The following is a 10,225-nucleotide window of genomic DNA, read 5'->3' on the forward strand; positions in this document are numbered from 1 at the left end:
CATGTGCCCGGGAAACAAAGGTGGACAGGCGGGGAGGGGGATGTTGGTTCGTAGGTTGACCCACATGTCCAAGTGATGGCGACGGCTGTAGAACTCGACAACACTAGAGTGAGGACTGGACTTTAAAATGACGTCAAAACATAGCGCCTCTTGCATGCAGGATCAGTGGACTATTTCTGTACACTGGCTAATCGAGGATGTGTTTGGTTATGGCGTTACTCTACTGGATTGTTTGTAAGAAAATAATTTCACTGTGCATTTGCACTTTACACATCTGGCAATAAAAGCGCCATAATTTTGGTGTGCTAAAAATGAAACTGGCCTAATTCCACCTGCAAAGATGGCTATTTAAAAAATCATTTTCTGCAATCTGGATGTTGCTAGCACAACAACTAATTAGACCTGAGATATGCTTAAGAAGGTGGCATTGAGCTGCTTCTTTGAACCACTGCAGTCCTTCTGGTGAAGTCACCCCCCGTAGTGCTGTTATATAGGGAGTTCCTTGATTTAAACTAAGTCGCAATGAAGGGCATGTGATACATTTGGGAATGCACTCAACTTGCCGGGGAACCTGTTGATGTTGGTCACAAAAGACTGCAGGTGCTGGAATCTGGAGCAGCAAACAATCAGATGGAGGGACACAGCAGGTCAAGCAGCACCTGTGGGTAGAAATGAACGGTCAACGTATTAAGTTGAGATTGTTATGCAAAGTTTCAACCAGAAACAGCGACCATTGCTTTTCACCCAAAGATGCACCAAAGAAGGGTCCTTGCATGAAACGTCACCTATCCATGTTTCCCAGAGATGCTGCCTGACCTGCTGAGTTATTCCAGCACTTTGTGTGTCCTGTAGCAGATTATGTGTTGCTGCTAGAGATGATGCTCTACTGAGATTGTCCGTTTTGATGGTAGAGGTTGTGGATATGGGGTTTTCTGTCTTGAGTATCCTGAGCAAATGACTGCAGTGCAGTTTATGTACGGTGCACACTGCAAAGTTCTGCATAGCTATATTAAGCTTTGCTGCAAAAAACACAGATCATTTGATTAAAAAACTCATGGCAAATCAATTCCTTTTAATTCATTCTTAATAGGACGAGTTACAAATAAAGAAGATTATATTCATTTAGGACAGATGAAACACATATAATTTAATTAACAAACACAGGAAAGGAAAGTCTTTAATGCGTAGTTGCGTATAGTCAATATAATACCCTAATCCACTCTGTAGTATCAAAGTGAATTTAGAGTATTTTGATATTTGTTGCCTCTGTTGTGATGTTTGGAAGGTTGGACAAAGGATTTTGGCTCATCCATACTGAGTTTGGCCCTGCACTCCTGGATTACCTGCTGTATTGCCAGCATAGTGTAAAACTAAAATAGTCCAACACCCTTCCCATTGAAAGTAAGTGGTCTTGTAACCACAGGTGCTTGATTGTGCCCGAGGGAGTGATTTATTCAGTGCACTGTAATTAAAAAAAATCTAATTCTATTAGTCTGACAGTGGAAGGTTGGAAGGATGTATAATTGGTTGACTTTTAACCACCTTCTGAAACGTCTCAATAAGCTACTCAGTTCAAGAGCAATTAGATAAACCAAGTTGGCCTTGTCAGCAATGTCTGCATCCTGTCAATGAATAAATAAAAAGTAAGTAAATAAATAAAGAACACGACGTTCTGGTTCAAAAAAAAGATTCCAGCATGACTTCCTGCAATTAAACTCCTCTCGAGCAACAGTATGAAAACACCTCATCCTGTTGCAACCATCCGAATCAAGGAAGTGTTTGCTTGCAGTTAAAAACGAAATTCTGACTAAATACATAAATTGTGTGGTATTTGCAGGGTATAGGAGCTATCAAAGAAATGAGCAATAATAAAGGCTGTAAATGACAGCTGTCACTGATGTGCTGACATCCCCATCTTTGACTGGACATTTAAAATGCAAGGCACTCAAGCTGAGAACCTGGTCTTCAAAAAGTGGTTGTTTTTGTCATGTCTGAGATCCTATCTCACTGGTCTGCTGCTCAGGGATCCTTTGAGTCCAATACTCCTGTGGCAATGTTGACAACAGTGGATGTAGGAGATAATCTATAAAACATCTCTGTTCTGACAACACACATCCAATGTTAAAATAAATTGCCCGATGCACCCTGGAACACGAGTGATCAGAATTGAGAGGTGCAGCTTTGGAAGGACTTATTGGATGAGTTTCAGATGGACTGGTTACAGAGATAGTGAACTGTAATGGAGGCACTCTTCCATAGTGCAGTGAAAATCCTCGGTGAAGAACATTAATCTTGCGGCACAGTTCACTAACCCAGGAGATGAGAGGTGGCACAATGAGTCATTGCAAGTATTGCAACTTGCAATTTTTGCAATCGTTTGTTGGGATTTTGCAATTGTTTGGTATCTCCACCAGTCAGACTTCAACAAAGCGACAAATGGCATCCTAGGTGACTGTGACAATGGTGCAAGATAAAGCATTATTCTTCTCAGCCTCCAGCATGGTTTCCATGACGTCCGCCTCCCAGCACCTTTGCTCCATTTTCCCACCTGAGGAAGGGACCACATATCTGTTTCGACTCCGACAAACCCAGTTACAGGCAAAGGATTTCCTGCCTCAGCTTCACTTCTCACCCCACACCAGCACCTCTGGATTCCTTGAAGAATCCACTCAGCCTTGTGAGACTTCTCCTTTGCGAGATTACTGTCAGAGGCATCTGCAGCTGTCTGGTCCCTGAACATCTCATCTTTTCAACCTACCCTTTGTACTTGGCATTTGATTCCCATGTTTAACTATTTCCTTAATTCATGTCAAATTTTGAAATTATTTAAAGGCCCTTTGGTGCACAATATCAATGCTGTACATGATAAGAATTAGACCAATCCTTTCTGCCTGCCTATTATCCAAATCACATAATTGCCTGTATATTAATCCACCTATCTAAAAGTCTCTTAAATACCACCATGGTATCTGCCTCCACCGCCACCCCGGGCAGCTCGTTCCAGACACCTGTCACTTATGTGCAAAAAATGTTGCCCTTCACATTTTCAAACTCTCCCTCTCTCACCTTAGAGGTATGCCTTCTGGTTTCCCACTGACATGTCAGTCACCTAACCAGGCTTGCACTGGATACAAGATCCAGTATGGTCTCTTTAGTTGGTCTATCCACATACTGTTTCAAGAAGATAGACACAAAAGCTGGAGTAACTCAGCGGGACAGACAGCATCTCTGGAGAGAAGGAATGGGTGACGATTCAGGTCGAGACCCTTCTTCAGACAGAAACCCTCTTGATGCGACTTACAAATTCCTATGTGTTTAAGCTTCTTGTACTAGGGTAGCTCTTGCCAATGTTGGGGAATTTAATGTCATCCACCTTGACCACCATGTTGCATATACACCTTTCCTGTCTATATTCTGTCTATATATTTTCTTTTACCTCATGCTGGCTATCGGGAAGCATATCGTAAATCTAATAAATTGTGCTTATTTTAACAAGCTATTCAAATACTCAAGATGAGGATAACCATTTTTACATAGGGAACTTTCAAGACCTATTGACATTTATTCATATAATATAAACTGTCAAGTAGAATATAGTTATTCATGGTTCATATTTTCTAAATTGATATTTGAATATTTGGACTAATGCATAACTCTCTAAATCTTCATTTATAGACTGCTTTGAGAGTGCAAATCTAATTCCACATTAGGTAATGAATAATGCATTTCTATTTCATAATAATTGAAGTAAATATTGCTAAATAGACAGCTGTTTGTGATGCAAGATCTTTACACAAATTTAAAAATTTGCTGGAAGTAATATTTCAAAACTAATTTGTTCAGCAATAATAAAGAATGGGAGAGGAATTTGTCTTTAGTCTCAAGCTTACAGTGCAAGTAATAGTATTGGCCACTGGTTGTACTCGATCCTACACATTTGGTTCACACCAGCATTTCTTACTTCGAGTATCTGTACACTGTGGATGGCTAGATTGGAACATCCTCTCCACATCCACTCTATCCAACCTTTTCACTATTCTGTATGTTTCAATGAGGCCCTCATTCTTCTAAATTCCAGCGGGTACAAGCCCAGTGCCGACAAACGTTCATCATAGGTTAACCTACTCATTCCTGCGATCATTCTTGTAAACCTCCTCTCTCCAGAGCCAGCACATCCTTCCTCAGATATGCTGGCTGGGATGTCAGGATTTTCATATGAAGAAAGACTGGATAGACTCGGTTTGTACTCGCTAGAATTTAGAAGATTGAGGGGGGATCTTATAGAAACTTACAAAATTCTTAAGGGGTTGGACAGGCTAGATGCAGGAAGATTGTTCCCGATGTTGGGGAAGTCCAGAACAAGGGGTCACATTTTAAGGATAAGGGGGAAATCTTTTAGGACCGAGATGAGGAAAACATTTTTCACATAGAGAGTGGTGAATCTCTGGAATTCTCTGACACAGAAGGTAGTTGAGGCCAGTTCATTGGCTATATATAAGAGGGAGTTAGATGTGGCCCTTGTGGCTAAAGGGATCAGGGGGTATGGAGAGAAGGCAGGTACAGGATACTGAGTTGGATGATCAGCCATGATCATATTGAATGGCGGTGCAGGCTCGAAGGGCCGAATGGCCTACTCCTGCACCTATTTTCTATGTTTCTATGCTGCCCAAAAATGCTCACAATATTCGAAATGCGGCCTTACCATTGAGTTTGCTTTCTTTACTATAAATTTGACTTGCAGATTAACCTTTTGGGAATCCTGCGCCAGCATTCCCTAGTCCCTTTGCACCTCCAATTTCTGGATTCTCTCCCAATTTAGAAAATAGTCTATGGCATTATTCCTACTACCAAAATGCATGACCCCACACTTTGCTATGCTGTACTCCATTTGCCACTTTTCTGCCCATGCATTGTCTTTCCACTGACTGGTTAGCATGCAACAAAAACTTTTCACTGTACCTCGGTACACATGACAATTAACTAAACTAACTAACTAACTAACCAATACCTTCAAAACGCGTTACCAGTTCCAAATTGCAATCTGCACAATTATCTTCTTCTGACCTCAATAAAACCAAACCACTTGCTTAAGGGGAAGTTTACGAGATTGTGTTAGATGTCACATATGGCACTAGGTTTATTGCATTCTTACCTCTGACAGAAGAGTTAAGAGATGTTTTCATAAAAAAGTCAAGGAAGCCAACACTCCAGTGTAGTGAGAATGTTGTCAGATGAGTTACTTTTTAAGGTGAGATTTTAAATGTAGGCCACAATTCCACAGAAGATTTCATGAGTTTCCATTAGTGGGAGAGTCTAGGACCAGAGGCCATTAGCCTCAGAATAAAAGGACATCTTTAAAAAGGAAATGAGGAGGGATTACTTTAATCAGAGGGTAGTGAATCTGTGGAATTCATTGCCACAGAAAGCTGTGAATGACAAGTCAATGGATATTTTTAAGGTGGCGATTGATAGATTCTTTGTTGGTACGGGTGTCAAGGCTTATGGTGAGAAGGCAGGAGAATGGGGTTGAGAGGGAAAGATCGATCAGCCATGATTGAATGGCAGAGTAGACTTGATGGGGCAAATTGCGTATTTCTGCTGCCACAATTTATGAAGAATACTTGCTTATTGTGTTAGTCGTCGTAGCCTCTCAAATGGCAACACAGATGAAGGTTTAATACTCAATGCTGCTTTGCTGTTTATGGGAGCTATTAACTCCTGCTCTTTCTAATTAAACTGATGACACTTCACAAGCATTTCATTAACAGCAAAACACCACAGGTTATCCTTGATTATGAAAAGCATGACACTTTTATCCTTTTATTGGAATTGGCTGCTCATTATAAACCCCACAGGATTCCACTCTCATGTCACCATCAGTCGGCCTCTGGGTCTTATTCTTGGTGATGATATAACATGCAAGATATTTGAGTTTCACTGTTCCATATACTGAATCTTTGCATGAAGCACCATACAATGTCCAACTTTATTCATGTGTGAGGCTAATTCATGGAAAGGGATTTTAAACAAATCAAACATAGAGGCACACAAGGTCTTCGAAATCTCCAGTCGGAGGATGGTGAATCTGTGGAATTCATTGCACAGAAGGCTGTGGTGGCTGTCAATGGATATTTTTAAGGTGGGGGTTGACAGATTCGTGATGAGTAAGGGTGTCGGGGGTTGTGGGGAGAAGACAGGAGAATGGGGTTGAGAGGGAAAGAAAGATCATCCATAATTGATTAGTGGTATAGACTTGATAGGCTGAATGGCCTAATTCTGCTCCTGGAACTTACAAATACATTGTTGATGGTGGATGATTTCTCGTATGTAATCCATTCCTTTTGACAGAGTGAATATTTTAGTACTTCTGACCCTGAATGCAGTCACTAAATGGAGCTAAATGTACAATTAACATTATGAGTGGCCAGCTATGTCAATGGCTTACCATTACGTAAATGGTGGGCCATTTAGAACAGAGATGAGGAAATACTTTTTTGCACAGTGAGTTGTGAGTCTGTGGAATTCTCTGCCTCAGAGGGCGGTGGAGGCGGGTTCTCTGGATGCTTTCAAGAGAGAGTTAGATAGAGCTCTTAAAAATAGCGGAGTCAGGGGATATGGGGAGAAGGCAGGAATGGGGTACAGATTGTGGATGATCAGCCACGATCACATTGAATGGCGGTGCTGGCTCAAAGGGCCAAATGGCCTACTCCTGCACCTATTGTCCATTGTCTACCAGTTTTAATGGTGTTAGTTAATGGAGGAACATGAACCTGTACATGGAGTGAATTCCCTGAATAGAACATGGGATAGTTTGTTTTTATGTGAGGGAGGAAACAGGTTTCCAATTGACTTTCATCCAAAAGAAGGAAAAGTTCTATCATCCGGATAAAACACATAAAAGAAAACCTGCAGATAGGGAAGTCAATTAGGTGTTATCTCTATTCAATTCATCCAAAGGAAAACCTGACAAATTCGGTTGACAACATTGATTCCTCTCTGCCAAATATCTGTCAGCACTTCTTCCAGATGGTACTTGACATCTAGGTGTAAATCTAGCATGACCCTGTCATCTAAAACCACACTGCCATCTCAGGATTCAACTGAATTCAGCATGGAGCCATCGAATCGGGGCTGTACAGCAAGGAAACAGGCCATTTGACCCAACTTGTCCATGCTGACCAAGTTGGAATTCTAGGCTAGTCCAATTTGCCAGCATGTGACCCATTTGTCCCACATGGGACCCACATCCCATGTGGCATTGTGGATGACGTGGGTTCAGCAGTGACCACACCGACACTCACATTAGGGTGGACTCACGTGATATCTTTTATTTACAGTACTATCTCTAAATACGTACTTGCCTGTTCAAATGTTGGTAATCATTCATTCCATTCCGGTATTTCCAGCATTCAGCTTCTGTTTTTCCCTTTCCCAAATTATAATTTTAGATTTCACAGAGTTTCTGCTGCAGCAGTGTGCCAAAGTCAAAAGCTTCATAACTTTTTCCCTATCTCATCTTTGATAAATGATGCAGCTTTTTTGTGAAACTGGATCAGATATTGCTGTATGGATTTCGTAGTCAGCTCCATTTTTTCCCACATCCCAAAATCAATTTAATTTTGTAAATTACCAGCTCTTAATCATCCCTATTGTAGGTAGCTAGTGGAGAAATATGGGGCGGGTGAGGTGTTAATGGGCATATGGGAGACCATTTTTACCAGAATGCGGCCTGGATGAAAGGGTTTCAGATACATGGGGAGGTAGGATACTTGGATTGCATTCTCTGGAATGTCGGAGGTTGAGGCGAGGCTTGATAGGTGTATATAGAATTATGAGGCATAGATAAGGTAGACAGTCAGAAAATGTTTCCTTGGGTGAAAATGTCCAACACTGAAGAGCATAGCTATAAGGTGAGAGGGCGAAGGTTTAATGGAGATGTGTAGGGCAGTTTTTTTAAACAGAGAGTAATGGGAGCCTGGAACACGTTGCCAGGGGTGGTGGTGCAAGCAGATATGATAGTGGCATTTAAGAGGCTTTTAGATAAGCACGTGGAAGTGCAGGGAGTAGTAAGTATTGGATCAAGTACAGGCAGATGAGATCAGTTTAACTTGGCATCGTGTTCGACACAAATATTGTGGGCTGTACTGTTCTATATGTTATGTACCAATAAGTTACAGGGAAAGAAGTGTAGGAATAGAACTGCTCTAAGAGGTGGTTTCAACTCGATGAACCAAATGGTTTCCTTCTTTCTCGTGAGGAACAGGGAAAGCATCCATAGGTTGAAACACACGGTGCTGCTGGCCTTGAGAATAGCTTGAGGTGCTTCCCAATCCAGATTGTCCATGTTCAACTAAATAATGGCGGATGGTCTATTTTACAATAAAAAATACGTTTGCTGCAACTGCTAATGAAATTTAAATGAAATGTAAATATTTAACTTCCCTTGTTTAAAGAAAAACATGAAGCACAAAACCTCCAAATATTTTCAAGGAAATTAATAGAAACACCAACCTAATTTTGAGACAAAGAACAAAAAAACAAGTTTCAACTTGAAAAAAAACACTGTAAAACTGTAGCTAATGTGAAAATGATATATATTAATTTGTTATATCTGTTGGGATTTTAATGGAGTATGAAGGCTTCCAATGAAATATCTTCCCAATTTTCTCTGGAGTCTTTACTAATTTGATTTGGATTGTGTTGACTTTTGTTTAATCATTGTCTGCAGCCAGCTGTAAAATGGGTGGTTTTTATTGTGTGTGATCGTACAAAAAGAACAAGTGAGGATAAGTTGTCCATTGAACATGACTTGGTGCAATGTCAGCACGTTCTTACCTACGCACTCATTCAGTTCCAGGGACTGTATTTTCCAGTCCTGAAAGATGAACATCAAAGCTGCGACTAACTGTAATCAAACTTCCTACGGCCACTTACCGTTGAAATTTAGCTATGACAGACATGCTCTGATTTTGTTCGGCTCCAATTTGAATGTTTGCACATTATTACTTTTTCAAGTCTTGTGGACTAGCAAGATATCACAGATGCTGGAATCTAGAGTAAAAAACAACCTGCTAAAGGAACTCTTATTCGTTCGACCCAGTGCTTTTATTGTGATGGTGCACCGTCATTTTCTTTTTCAACCACTTGACACTATGTTTATTAAAGGTGCATATCGGCACCTTTTTGCCTGCAAAAAAAAAGCACTGGTTCTGTCCTGAATAACGATTTCACCCGAGTTAAGTCAAACACCTTCATTAAGGTAAAATGTGATCATGGGGAATAAAGAATTGGCAGAGGAGTTGAATAACTTTTTTTCAGCAACATGTCTGAAATTCAAGGGAGTCAGAGAGTGGAAGTTAGTAGAGTGGGTATTACTGGGAAAAACTTGCTTGGGAAGCTGAAAGGGCTGAATGTGGATAAGTCACCTGGATCAGATGGACTGCACCTAGTGTTCTGAAAGAGGTGGCTTTAGAGAATGTGGAGGCATTGACAGTGATATTTCAAGAATCACTCTAAATGATCACTCGAGTAGTTGGAAAATTGGAAAATGCTAATATTATCCTGCTGCACAACAAGGGAGCAAAGCAGAATAGTGGGAACTGTAGGCCGGTTAGTCTGACTTCAGTGGCTGCTAAGATAAAGAATGAGGTTACGGAGTACTTAGTTCACGATAAAATAGGCCGTAGAGAGCATGGCTTTGTCTTCTTCTTTCGTGTGGCATGCACAGCCTAAAGTTGTAGGACAACTTGTTCTATTTGATCTTCTGTTTGTGCACGTCGAGTTGATTGCATTAGTCGAAACAGGGCAGACCACGTGAAGGTTGCAATCTTCCACCCCCATGGCTTTGTGAAGGTGAGGTTTTGTTTGACAAATTTGCTGGAATTCTTTGAAGAAGTAAAGAGCAGGACAGACAAAGGAGAGTCAGTAGATGTTGTTTACTTAGATTTTCAGAAACACTTAGATAAGGTGGCACATGTGAGGCTGCTACGGAAGTTGAGAGCCCGCAGTATCAAGGGGCAGATACTATCATGGATAGCAGGTTGGCTGGATGGCAGAAGACAAAGAGTGGCAATAAAGGGGGCATTTTCTGGTTGGCTGTCAGCGACTAGCAGAGTTCCACAGAGGTCTGTACTGGGGCCGCTACTCTTCACGTTGTATATTTATGATTTGGACGAGGGGATTGAAAGCTTTGTGGCCAAGTTTGCAGATGATACAAAAATAGGTA

At 41.0% G+C, this 10,225-nt stretch overlaps 1 long non-coding RNA gene across 1 annotated transcript; it reads left to right on the forward strand.

Moving 5' to 3' along the window:
• The first annotated feature begins 1,515 nt into the window (after positions 1-1,515).
• Positions 1,516-10,225, forward strand: LOC116982933. Its single transcript, XR_004414560.1, has 3 exons — positions 1,516-1,526; positions 5,924-5,931; positions 9,962-10,225. It is a non-coding gene; the product is annotated as an uncharacterized LOC116982933 (long non-coding RNA).

This window comes from Amblyraja radiata, chromosome 17, assembly GCF_010909765.2.
Source record: "Amblyraja radiata isolate CabotCenter1 chromosome 17, sAmbRad1.1.pri, whole genome shotgun sequence".
Classification (NCBI taxonomy): domain Eukaryota; kingdom Metazoa; phylum Chordata; class Chondrichthyes; order Rajiformes; family Rajidae; genus Amblyraja; species Amblyraja radiata.